Source organism: Pseudopipra pipra, chromosome Z (genome assembly GCF_036250125.1).
Source record: "Pseudopipra pipra isolate bDixPip1 chromosome Z, bDixPip1.hap1, whole genome shotgun sequence".
In the NCBI taxonomy this organism is placed as follows: domain Eukaryota; kingdom Metazoa; phylum Chordata; class Aves; order Passeriformes; family Pipridae; genus Pseudopipra; species Pseudopipra pipra.
Window position 1 is genome coordinate 40,546,950 of NC_087581.1, and position 14,179 is coordinate 40,561,128.

The following is a 14,179-nucleotide window of genomic DNA, read 5'->3' on the forward strand; positions in this document are numbered from 1 at the left end:
CTACATGAAAAAATAATAAAGTCTGGATTAGACCTCCTTCAACAGACAATTTACAATATGATATTTTTTCCTGGTTAGATAATCTTCTTAGATACATCACCCAGAATGAGCGTAGGTAAGCAGAAGGGAAATACTAAAGTGCCACAGTCCGAGGGAGGATGGGGCCATAACACAGCATGGATGAGTTCAGAGACAAGGTAGGGTGCAAATGGAATGCTTTATTGAGGCGTGCACAGGATTTTTTATCAGTTCAGGTGGGGAAAGGACCAGAACATGGGGTGGAGCATGAGACAGACAAACGGGGGAACAAATCGGGATAGGGACATAGGCAAAAGGGGAAGGAATGTGGGAGGAGCCAGAGAAGGAAAGGGCAAATGGAGACTGTCTCGTCTCTACAGCTTCTCTGGCCAGAGAGGGGAGTGGGGAAGGAAAGGGAGCAGGGAAGCAGGCATGCCTGGGCACGCCCAGGAAATATAATTATAGAAGCAACATACAATGTGTATATTTATAAGCACATAGAAACTGTAAAGTCCTTATAATAAAGTCCTGTCAATTGCTGTATATCTTCCTCCATGCCTGGAACTGTTCCCATCCTGAATCTTGCTCCTTCACACTAAAGTATGGATGGAACTAGTTTTTTCATAATAGAACACTTGACACAAACTGAAAAAGACTTCAGAAGTTAAAAAAGTGGTGATCCTTTTATGGTCCGACAGAGCTCAAACTCAATGGATACATATCATTGTAATGACTAAACAGAGTCCAGTATGAACACTGTGTGCAATTGCAAATTTTGTCAGGAATCCAATACGTTCACTTTGACTGATTAACCTGGAAACAAGAACTACAAATCCAGACATCATTCTTCCTATCTCTTTGAAGCAAAGGGTATGCACAGCTGAGCATGACAGTTTGTGCAACAGCACTAGAGGTGGACAAGGCTATTTCAGAGATTAACAGTATAAAAAACATTCATTCCAGAGTGCACTTCTCCAAAAAATCATGCACTGGATTTTGTGAAGGACTTTTAGAGACAGTTAGATACCCACTTTATTGCTCATTCCATTGTCACTGTAGCCTCAATAACACTTTATCATTTACAGGACCATTTTTTATTTAGCTGGTCTAAGTGCTCATGTTGAAAATGTTTGAAAAGCCAGTTTCATTCATTACAAAACTTTGTGCACTGTCAAAGTGAAAAATCCTTGAAAATGTCTCAGAAAACTGAAAGAGGATTTCTGAATACAAGTGTTTACTCATATTTAAGAACCAGTAAGATAAGCGGTACACTAGCAACTAATTTAAATAAAACCCCAAAATGATTTAAATAAGTATGTGATCCTTTATTCTGCACTGTGGATGACAAGACCATACGGAGAGCTGTCACATGTGTGTTCTGTGCACTTAGAGAGCAATAATTTGAATTCAAATTCTTAATCCTTAGAAATCTGCTTTCAGATCTTGTCATTTTCAGTGTTTTCCACTGATGGTTTACTAAGAAAAAATACTTCTCACGTGCAGTAACAAATAATTCAAATATCTTAACATTACTTGAAAGCAGTAATCACTAACTGCATTTCCAGATCCAGATTCTAACCATGGTTATCCTTTGTTTAGCTAATACCATGAATATTTTATTAGAGCTTTTTAAAAAAATTCCTATGGACTTGGAAAAAAAAAATTCAAATAGAAGTTTAAAAAGAAGTGATGTTAAAATGATTTTATAGATCATTCATAAATCACTTTACATGCATTTCAGAAAATGACCTATACTGACTCAGTAACAGATTTATGCATTTACCATATTCTGAAGTCATTATTTTTCATTTTTATCAAGTGTCTGCAGGTTCTTTTAATTTTTTGTACTCACCTGTAGAACTAGAGTAATAAATTACATATATCAGGAATATGTGATTATTTACATGCATGAATGACATGCCTGAATCCAGCTGGAAATCTTCCTGATGAACAAATACAGTTTTCAGAATCAGTCCAAGTTGGATGGGTTCTTATCCTTGTATATTGCGGGTTTCTTACCACTGACTCTCAAAATGTCCTTGCATTGGTTCTCCTCTTCCATGAGCTGATCCTATAATAAAATACCAAAGTTGCTCATTGTGACCTCAACAGGCATTCTACCACTTAGTACTCTTTGTTTTTAACTAATTTTTCTGGGCCAAAACTCACAATATAAATTTAATCTTTATTGTTCTTGAGTGTGACTATGAAACTGCTGACTGATTATTAGGAACACAAATATCTTGTGTAGTTTCAAGTGCAGAGAGAGAAAAGAAATCACAGGACGTTCACATCTTCAGGTGCCAGATATCAAAAAAAGCTAAAGGTGAGAATTTTCTTTTTCTCTAACCTTGAATGAACATATTGGTGTTAACAGGTAATATCACTACTACTTGTGGGAGTGTGTTTTGTTCTTTCCCCATTCCACGTGTTTCCCTATCCTACACACAATAAAGTGAACTCTTCTGTTGAGTACTAAAAAAGGTAGGAAAGTCTCAGAGAGTTAACTGCTAACAACAAACTTTTACAATTATAAAGAGACAGATGATGTGTTTTCAGTATCCAATGTGCAGGGCAGTAGCCTACTAAGCCATGTTTGTCCTGTTTTAATAATGGTTTAGAAATGATAATCATGGCAAATTCTTAAAAAGAAAAATTAAAGGAAAAAAGGCTCACCTCTGTATAGAGTTACACAGGCACCCTAGCCCATCAAATACAAAGAACATTAGCTGGGCAAATTCTAAATTTTTTTAAATGCCTAATGAGTTTTCAATGCAAGCCCTAAATTATGGACCCTGTTAGTTTTCCTGTCTGACCACCTTCTGTCTCTTCAAGCTCCTGTTATCCCAAGCTCCATTCTTCTGGAGTCTAGAGAATTCCATCAGTAGAAAACATAACCTCCTGCATAATTTTTTGAGAGTTGTTTTTTTTTTTACTTCTTTTTCAGAAGTGGGTCAATCTTTTTACACAGGTTTCTCCAGGGTGACAGTTGCAGAGTGAAGAGAATGAGAACAACACATTAAACATGCACAGGAACTCTCAGATTCCCTTTATTCAGAATGACTCTGCAGCTCTCAGGACATGGGAGCAGTTTGTGGATGTTATTAAAAACCTGCTGCATGTCCATATGGCTACATTATTGTCTGCAGCATCTTTCTGATCATACTAGTCCTTAATTCATAGAGTAAAATAATGTAATATATATTTTAAAAATATTGTCTCCTCCTATATATTTTCCCAAGAAAATTACTTATAGTAATATTTAGTAATTAAGTTTGGAGGAAAAAGTAAGGACACTTACTTAAGTTTTGATTTATCAACAACAAATGATTGTGAGAACATTTAAAATTATATATTATTTTAATCTGTTACTGTCTGCAGCACCTTTCTGATCATGCTAGTCCTTAATTTGTAGATTACGATAATATAATATATATTATCCTTTATTACCAAAATATGCTGGATGATGATTTTGCTTGATATTGTAACAACACCAATGCCTTAAAATATATATGAAACTTGAACAGAATAAATTGAAACCTGAAATGGAAAATTCTCACATCATCTACCATTCACACAATTTGTGTTTTGACTCTGGGAGAAAAAAAAAGAAGGATCACATGGGTCTGAAAAAAAAAAAGTTCAAAATAAAACTTTAAAAACATTTTAGAAACCACACAGTAGCAGCATTGGATTACTGTCTCTCCATGTTCTTACAGTTCTGGATCAAGCTTTTGAGAATATAATTATGTGTTGGTGATAGAACACAGGCTCTGCTTCAGGAGGTTGGAGCAGGTTTTGAGCACATATAAATTTAAACAAGCAGCTTTTGAGAACATGACTTATGTAGCAGACCATCTGTCTGTCCTGTCCTGCTTTCCTACACCTCCAGTTGTCCCCTCAACTGTTCAGTTTAGATTTTACAGCAAAACCAGACCAGGGGAGGTGAGCTGGGAATGAATCTCTCTGCTATATACATACAATTTCATTATCATTCAATATTTTTAAGTTAAGAATCTACAGACCAGGTCTCATTCTAGGTCAATCTGCATGCAATTGCTATGGACTGTATATTTTTCTTCCCTTCTCAAAATGCAAAGTGAGACAAAATTTTCTGAGATTAAAAAAAATGCACCATCCTTTCCAGGGAGATTAACAATCGATACAACCTGGTGGTCATGAGATGATGGAGAAAATAAAATAGATATATAGAACATCATATTGTCATTAACATATTTATCTTATTTTACTACTGATAGTTCCTAATTTCTGGAGCATTTTTTTTCTTCATGTGTTTAAAATGGATGTTATAAATTTTCATAAATCAATACCTTTTATTAAAAAGCCATGAAAAGCATTTCAATATCTCCCTAAGAGTACTTAAACACTTTCAATTATAAAAAAAAAATCATTTGGGAAATATTTTCTCCCCTACAACAACTCTGGAGTGTTTGAAAACCTTACTCTGTATAATGGTGGATTTTTTTTCAACTGCTTTATGCGAACATGATAAGTGCTATCTGTGAAAGAGATCTCTTTATCAGGCTTCAACAGGTGTAGGGAAATATTAACAGAAGTTATTGTTCTGAGGAACGGGAAATATAACCTGGAAGAAATGAACACTTCAAAAGCACTGAGTGCTGGGACATACAGGAAAGTTCTATTTCAGCTTCTAAAAATTTCCAGAGGTTACACTTCACTCCCTCCTGTGACTTTGGCCCAAAACAAAACCTCATAGAACTGAAGTAGGAGTGTCAGAAACATTCACTCCCGAGTTTTAAACCCTTTTCTTCCTCTTTTCTTACTTGAGAAGAAAGCAAGAGGGTGGGAAAGTTTCTGACCATTTTGAAATTGAAGAATATATGGAGTGATGTGTGCACTTAGATATTATTCATACAGATTTTTTTTTCCTTAAATTGAGATATATGGCAAAATTTAAGCATCTCTCAAAATGAAACAAAATAGAAACTTAGCACAAGGAAATTGATAATGCCCCTGTAAATTAAAAGTAATGCTCTGAAACAACATTTATGGAAGTGACAGGTTTTTTTCTTAGAGTGAAAGAAGGGAATGTGTAAAAGACTATAATTTTAAGGAAACCTGGTTTTAACTGACAAAAGAATTAATTTTTGAAACTTTTCTTTAGTAAGTGGAGTGATTTGATATTTATTCATATATAAAATGAGAAGTCCAGAAGTGAATGATATTTGAGTAGATTAATAGCTATCAAGAGTACAGAAGCACATAGGAAAAATGGTAAAACTGAAGAAAAAATCATGAGACGAAGAGCATAATTATTTACATTCCTACTTAGTCAGTCAAAGATGCCCTGAATAAATTTATTTTCCTTTGACATCAGGTGTCAGATAGTTTTTGGTCAGACTTGGAGTGGCTTCAGACTAGTGCCCTAGAGATGAACTGCCTGCTACCTGTCCCCTGAGTGGTTCAGCTCCTCTGGAATGAAAGTGTTGATCATGGTTACGCACTAAATATTTGACCATATAGATTTATGCATAAAGTAAGGAAATAATTATTTTTCTCAAAGCATAAAACATTTTAATATAGAACAGATAACGCCCTTCTGCTTGCATTAACCTTACAAATTCATACATTTAGATAATATAATTTAAGAGAGACCAGGGGTCTTTTCTGTAAAAGACAACAGCTCACACAATTAAGATGATGAAAAATGTTGTAGAATGGGAACATTAAAAACAAAACAAAAAAAAAAGGAAGATATAAAAAAAAAGGAGCACAGCGTAAAGATATCCGACTGTAATTTTTAACATTGTTAAAAAAAAATGTCAAAATTGGGATAAAAGGATGAAGAATATTTAGGTGAAATATGCTCTTGATAATTGTGATGAGCATTAAAAAGAGGAAAACTGACAGTATGCTGGTATGGAATATTGACTATTGACAAGTGCAAGAAAATACATGCTTTGAGAATATATGCATGGATTCTAGTGTAATGTTACCACAGAAGGAAGCAGTTCCATTGGCATAATTACAAAATCACAAGTTCTCACAAGGTCCTACAAAGGAAGACTGAAGATTTCACCTACAAAGATATTTAAATTGGTGTCTGAGGGAAAAGCCTATACAGTTTCAAAATGCTTAAATAGGCAGTCTGTGGTTTAGTAGCTCTGAACATATATCCACCCAAAATGATTTATTAAGGTCACATTTTATATCAATCAGTTGTTAATAAGTAAATTTCTAATATTTAGACATTGGTACAATATGTCTTGGCTATTGGGGTAGGTGATAAAATTAAGTGGAAGACAATTTTTACACTTAAATAGAGCAGAAAGTCACTAGAAAGAAAGGGAAATATTATTGCTTAATGGTACAAGATTATTTTTTTCACTGCTCAATACCGCATGGAAGATTACACCTGTGTTAGTAGAGGTATTTCTGCATATCCTTGAAACAAAACAATATTCACTTTGAGGGTGAAAAATGCCTGGTTAACAAGCAATTTAGAAACTTTTAGATACTAGATGGTCTCTGTGATTCCTCTTCCAATTCTACCAACATGAATTTCTGATGAGTCTCTGGGATCAAAGGTCCATAGACATGAGCATCTGTAGGATCACAGATCTGAGAATTGGGATTGTTTACCCTGGAGAAGAGAAGGCTCTGGAGTGCCCTATTTGTGGCCTTACAGTGCCTGAAGGAGCTGACAAGAAAGAAGGAGAGAGACAATTTACAAGCGCCTGGAGTGACAGGATAGAGGGGAATGGTTTCACATTGACAGAGAGTAGGTTTAGATGGGATATCAGGAGGAAATTCTTGACTGCAAGGCTGGTGAGGCCCTGGCACAGGTTGCCCAGAGAAGCTGTGGCTGCCCCATCTCTGAAAGTGTCCAAGGCCAGGTTGGACATGGCTTGGAGCAACCTGGGATAGTGGAAGGTGTCCCTGCCACAGGCAGTAGAACTGGATGAGCTTTAAGGTCCCTTCAAATACCAATCATTCTGTGATTTTATGATTCTATGTAAGAGGGTGTTCACAAAAGTATTCTTTGCTGAAGACACTGTAAGATAAAACCCCGCTATAAATGTGTTCCCTGAAAGATTCTACTATGTAGGATTTTTGTCTGAGTGGTATGCACAAAGACTAGAAGTCTGCCTGCAGCTTTGTCAGGAGAGGATTGAGTCAGCTAGTTAATGAAGGGACCTTTCTGATCTAGCTTTCATATAAATCAGTAAGGTATTGGGGATTGTTTGCTTATTTATTTATTTGTGTCGTTTAAAAGCATCTGTGACTATGTTGTATGTTTCAGATGTTGAGAATTTATTATCCTGTTTGCATTTTCCCTCAGACAAAGCTCAGTATGATTGAAGATAATTGCAAAGCAGCAGCAAAACTACAAATGATATAGGGATGCCTATCAAGTTCAGTAAGCAGGGTTGCTTATCAGTATCTTACCAGCATATCCTCTCTTTAACTGCACAGACCAAGTATAAAGGTAAAATGAGGAATATCAGGTGAGAGAGAAAGACCTACCTGTCACCAGTTGTGATCATTAAGGAATTTCTGCAATGCAGAAAGACATTGACTTGCATGGCAAAGCCCAGAGGGTGGCAGGGAGAATGGTCTACCCAGAGCAGACCTAAAGATTGAAAGGTCCTGCCAGAAAGTTGAAATGTGACCGAGGGAAAAGTCTGAGCTTGGAGGTAATTGCTCCCTGCTCCCATGTAAGGTTGGCTTTGTAATCAGGAGATTAACAGGCTTTCAAATCCAAGCTGCTGTTGGGCTGCAGTACTAAAACAGCAGTGCTGGACCCACGAACTTTTATTGGAAAAACTAAATCTTGGAGATGGATTTTCCCCAACTTCCAAGATCATTTGTGAGGGCAGCATGCTTATTAGTGAGACAAAAGCTTGAACTCTAACCTCTTGATAACAGTCACATAATTTTGAGACAACATCATAAAACATTCTCAGAGTTTAGAGGCATGATGCCCCTGAATCAGTCTGGGGTCTCAATAACCAAGGGACCTAAACTGTCCAGGTAAAAGGGGGTTTTTTTCCCCCCATCACCTCTGCTAAAATTCTTTTCCTTTTGGATTTGATAGAAATTGAGAGCAATAATTAGCTGAAATAGGATTTTTTTTCAACTTTGCTGCAAACTTTTGTGTATATAAAATGTGCTTAAGGCTGTTGGCAGAAATGTAATAAGGATATTCAAGCTTATATTCATATAAAACTCCATTGTAAATCCACAAAGTCACCTGAGTAATACTTTCAATATGCTGGGTACTGATATAGCTGAGGCTGAGCTGAAGTCTGGAATCTCTGCGTCTCAGCTCTCTGTTTATTAATGCAGAGAACAGGAATGCAACTCTATCTTGCAGTGAAGTAGTATAGGATAAGTACAATAACGAGAAAAAAAAAGAATAATAGAAGCCATTACAGTGAGATATGATGGAGTGTAGCTTGGCCATATCATTGTTTTGCTTCCCTCTCGGGAAGAGGGCAAATCAGAGGAACAAATCCAGACCGGATCAGCAATGCACAACAGTTTCTCCACATACCACGGAAGAGCTCTACCAGGCGTATGCTGCCAGTTTATTGGTCTTTTTTATCCTGAATGAATGATGTGGAGGATAAAAGAAATAAATTCACCTGAGAATCTGGCCCTGGAGTATTGAGGGGTTATACTGTGCGATGGGGATTTTCATAACTGCATTGACTTCGCAAAAGAGAAGATACATGGTGAAAAAAGGAAGGAGCACAATCCCCCAGACCCCACTGTGTCTCTTAGGTCTGGTGTGATATTCTTCATTTTTTCTTTTCAATGTTTTTCATGTTTGTAGAAACCGTAAGTGTATATTAGGGTCTCTGTTATGCAGCCTAAGTGCAAGTAAAGGCTCCAGTCTGTACATGTCTGGGGAAAAAAAAAAGGTATTACAGATTTTTTGCTTGACAATTCAATTTTTACTCCAGGTGTTTCAGTTAGAGAGATCATTCACTCTTGCGTTGGCAAAATGTCACATGAAGCAAGTCAGGAAGGATTTTTCATTACATTTTGGCAAGCAAAGCATGTTTTATGACTTTTATTTTCTCTCCTGTACCATTGTACTGGTAGGGGTGAGAAAAAACTCTTCAGATAAGGTGCAATGAATGAAAAAGTAAAAAGCAAAGTGACAATAACTTCTGCACAGGAATAGGAGGAGCAGAAGAGCATGAGAACAAAGACTGCTGCCTCAGCTATTTAGCCCAGCCATCAACTCATTAGTGATTTTAATTACCCATAGCCACTGAGTAGTTAATACACTGAATTCCTGTATTACTTTTATACAAGGTCATAAAGTGCTTTAATATTTGAAAGAAAGGGGGGGGGGGAAGATAGGTTTTTAGAAACAGTAAAATTCAATTAGTAGGAGAAGTTAAGATTTAGTACAGGTTAGGTTTGATTAAGACATCTTTAAAAGTATGGTGTGCAGGAATAAAAAAGTAAGTTTTCTGGAAAACGTGGTGGAAGAGGATCTGGAGGGAAACCTACACCTCAGTTGTGTGAGAAACAAGATGGCCCCACCACCAGTCCAACAGCACAAGCTCTGCTGATTCTTTCCAGCATCAGTTACACAGGTCAGAAGTTAAATTTCTTCACAGCCCAAAATGGAAGATGACAATAAACTGCTTGTTTTGTGTTCTAATCCTGTGATAATAAAATTATATTTTTTTTTCTGTAGGGTATTTGACATTGCAGTCAAATCACAGTATTTAGGGAATCACAGATTATCTGAAGATTATTCTGTGACTTGGAAGATAATATAGGGCATGCTTGGTATTAGTGGCTAAGAATTGTTTGTCCCTAAGAAATGCTATATGAAGAGAATGAAACACCTAATGAAGGTAACATTGAAAGTAAAAGCAGATTGGAGAAGTTAGCTGTCCTTCCAAAAATATCTGTCCAAATGAATTAAGAAAACTGGGTTCAATTAATGAAATTAAAATTTTCAAAAAACAGATTAAATACTGTGCAGTGTATTTCTGTGAAGGTATTTTAAAATCAGCTTGAACAATACATCTGTTTTGTCTTAACAAAATGCCCTGTGTCCCTTAGAGCATTGTGACACCACCATTTACTCAAATATGAAGATCTTCTGTCGAAAACTGGAATTTTTATCACTGAATCAGTGCTGGGGAGGTTTAGGTTGGATATTAGGAAGAAATTCTTTACAGAGAGGGTAATGAGGCATTGGAATGGGCTGCCCAGGGAAGTGGTGGATTCTCCGTCCCTGGAGGTTTTTAAGATGAGACTGGATGTGGCTCTTAGTGCCATGGTCTAGTAACCACGGTGGTAGTGGATCAAGGGTTGGACTTGATGATCTCAGAGGTCCTTTCCAACCCAGCTGATTCTATGATTCTATGATTCTATTTCACTTTCCTTCGGAGTATCACCACCTCTCCCCACAGAGTGTGTATGCTTGCTTTTCGTATTCATACCGGCAACGCCTTTACAATCTTCAGGAACTTGTGTTTCATGTTATTCTGGTCCTCAGTTTCTTCCGTACCACCCAACAGTAAGAAAATGTCATTTACCACAAAAAGCAGGGATCCCTCTACAGCAGTCTTCCAGGCACCACAAGATACAAACAGATAAACATAAGTGATTATTTTTTTCCCCCACAAAAAAGCCCTTCCTCTAAACAGTGCTATGCTCCCATCTGGTAATAATCTAACAGGGTTTGTTTGCAGTATGACTGGATAGTTTGCACTAAAAGTGTAATAAAAATTTTCATACACATCACACACACACACACACACACACACACACTCTCTATGAAAACCAGAATCTGTCTGTCTGGATGAAAGGAAAGGTTCTTCTGGGAGCTCCAGCTTGTTGCTTAATGCAGGAGCTCCTTCTGTTGGCAGAGAAATTGAGGACAGTTACAAGTCAGGCTGGGGAAAAAGTTACATGATAAAAGGGGTGTACGGATAATTTTTGATGCAAATTATGAGAATTTGATGAACTCTTATTAAGTGCAACTACATACCTAGGTTAAAACCCTAGAAGAAATACTGCACTGAAATGAACTTAATTTTGTAATAAAAGAAAAAAAGCTTGGACCTCACTGCTAAAACACGCATTTAAAATAAACTAGCAAATCTCTGTTAGATCCTCAGCAAATCTTGTTCTTAGATCTGAGTGGCAAAGCTATCATTAAATTTGATGTGAAAATAAAAGGGTCTATTATAGTGGGTAGTATCTTTATTTTAGTGGTAATATTGTGTTCATCTAGGCATCTTTTGAAATGAAACAAAAATAATTTTCCAACAATAAACAAAATTGCACTTTGTTCATTCTCTATGTTGTCATCACTCAGAGAATTTATTTTGTGGGGCCACTAAACTTCCCAGGGTAATCCCAAAGTAACTGTTCCTACTTATATTAAGGTACAAGAGTTTACCAATAATAAGTTTGGTTTTAAATGATACTTAAGGGTCAGCATCTTGACAACTGATGCAGGGTAGCACGGTTAGTTAAGGAGGAGCATGGAGGAATGAATCTAAAACATAGTCTGTTTTCAAAATCTGAAATTGTTTTCATCAAACTTACAGTAAAAGCTGCGATCCTTACTTTTTTAAACATATTTCCACTGTGAATGAAATCTCTCTTACCATTCCAAGCAGCTTGAAAAGGTGAAAAACCATCTCCATGTTTCAGCGTATGAATGGTAAAGAGTAACCATGATTTTTTTTTAAGAGAAAAATTTTAAGAAGAACAGACAATGGTGAAATAGAATTGAGAAATGTGAAAACAGAACCTGCAGCTGCTCTGTGTTACAAGTTGGAGACAGTGATCAAGGTGTTCTACAGCTCACCTCTCCTCACCAGCACTAACAACTGAAGGAGTTTTAATAACTCTAGAATCCTTTTAATGTCTTTCAAAGAATATTAACTTCTCCGTCTACATCAGGAAGACAAGCACCATGTCAGAAGCCTAAGAAAAATTCATTTACACATTTTTCAAAATCTCAAACCTACAAATAGAGTCTTGATTTCCTGCAAGATTTTTCCATATTTTGAGGAACTGCGTAGATAACAATTAACTCACAGGTTTACTCTGGCATGTGAAAAAAGAATGTAATAATAGAACTCACAGTTACTGGCAAAGAGATATAAAAATGTCACAAAAAATGAGAACAAACATGACAAGTCAAAGAATGAGTTGTCTCATACATTTGCTGAGTGGGAATGGAGAGTACTAACACAAACAAATGATATCTTATAGCTCACAGACTGTCTGATATGTTAATGACCTGATAAATTAAATACTAGGTCAAATTGTCATAAAATAAAATAGTATTAAACTGTCAAGACTTCTTCAGGGACTGGCAAGGCAATTCTGCCATATTTATGTGAGTTAAGAAAAACAATAACTCAAACATCAAAATGATTTTTTGATAAACAGCATCAGCCAGTCTACATTAAATTGACACCCTTCAGATGTCTTCTAGAAATTAAAAATAGATTATCAATAAGAGAAATTGTAAGTTAGGCTAGAGATTTCAAGCATAAATGGTGCAGAAATGTAACTATCTATTTGTAATTGTTTTTCTGATCCCAAAGAAAATCTTCATTGATTTGAAGAATATGGGGTGAATTGTACTTAGAACAATTGACTGTGGAAAATACAAATATACAAAATAGTCTGCACTGACATTACAGAGAAATATCTGCACTGGATTTTAATATTAGTTTTTAAATTCAGATCCAATGTCATTGAACCAAGTGTTGAACTTTTTATTCATGAACATTTTGGCAGTGAATTCAAGTGCCAATTGTATCACACATCTGTGTGCAATAATATAATTTGGGATGAAGGTTCAGATCTTCTGACCTGCAATGCAAGGGAATTTCTAGAATCCTAAAGCAATGGGCAGGATGCAACACTGCAATAGTACACAAACATGAAGATTGCCTTTCTTGATTCCAAATAGGTTAACAGGAGAGTTTCTGTCACTCTTTTATTTCAAAGAAATCAAAATATTTTCATCTAGCTAGTTGTTCCATAAATTCAGTAAATAATGTAAAATAATGAAACTAATCAACCAGCAATCAAAAAAAAAAAAAAAAAAAAAAGAAACCAAAATAAGAAGAATCTTCAAGACCACAGTGACACAACTCACCATGTCCTCTTGCCAGCCTCTGTCTCCAGAATATGCTTCATTCATATTCTCTGTTCTGTCTCCAGATCACCATGATCCTTTCATGTAATAATCAGATGTTTCCACAGATCCTGACTGGTCTTACTTTAATACCCTGGGCACCCAGCCCAAATGTGCCTGGGGGAAGAAACTTGTATCAAGAGTTGTCCCAGAGTGTACTGGTGGCAACTTTTTCTGTGGCCTGGACCATAGACAAAATCACAAGCTCCAGTTCTCCTACCTGAGATTTTGTTTCGCTTCTTTCATCTTCTTTTTGGGGTTTAGCAATGAGTTTCTCTTTCTATGCTTGCAGTTTTCCACTGGAGGTTCCCTATGTTTGGGAGGAAACACAGAAATTAAAAATGATGCAAATTCCCTCTTAAACAAGCCTGTAATGAAATAGAAAAAAAAAAAAAAAAAAAAGGAAGGCAAAAAGTATATATATAATAGTGTATATATATACAAAGGTGTTCTTCTTTCCTAGGCTTTGCATGTTCATTTCATTATGAAACAGTCTTGTGTGTGTGTCACAAAAATAGTTGAGGAACTGTAGTCTAGATCCTGCCTGAAGATAACTCTGAATGTCCCAGCCCATCTGAACGAACAACAGATTAGAGTGTGGTGACCCATCTTCTTGGACCTGAAGATAAAAAAGCTCATGAAAAAGGGGAGGTAAATTGCAATCACTGTGTTCCTTGAATGCATTATAAATAAATATGTTTAAGAGTAGGGACAGTGCTGCTCATCTTTACTTTGTGAAAACATACTCTGACATTTTTCTGTTATTACAACTGAGATACCTGCTGGCAGAGCATAGGGAGGGGGTACACCAGCATGAGAGGGCTGCAGCAGAAGAGAATCCTGAAATAAGACTTTCCTCTAAAATTAAGAATTTTACTGCAACCAGCAATAGCCAAAGAATATACATTTTAACCTAATGTATCTAACACAGAATTTCAAGACATACTTAAAGTCAGAAAGTGGAAAGAACAGAATTTT

At 36.3% G+C, this 14,179-nt stretch overlaps 1 long non-coding RNA gene across 1 annotated transcript; it reads right to left on the minus strand.

Annotated features, from left to right (window-relative positions):
- Positions 1-203: 203 nt before the first annotated feature.
- On the minus strand, positions 204-13,525 carry LOC135407032 (uncharacterized). Its single transcript, XR_010426650.1, has 3 exons — positions 13,422-13,525; positions 13,163-13,318; positions 204-2,089 (listed from the first exon to the last, which is right to left on the minus strand). It is a non-coding gene; the product is annotated as an uncharacterized LOC135407032 (long non-coding RNA).
- Positions 13,526-14,179: the final 654 nt, after the last annotated feature.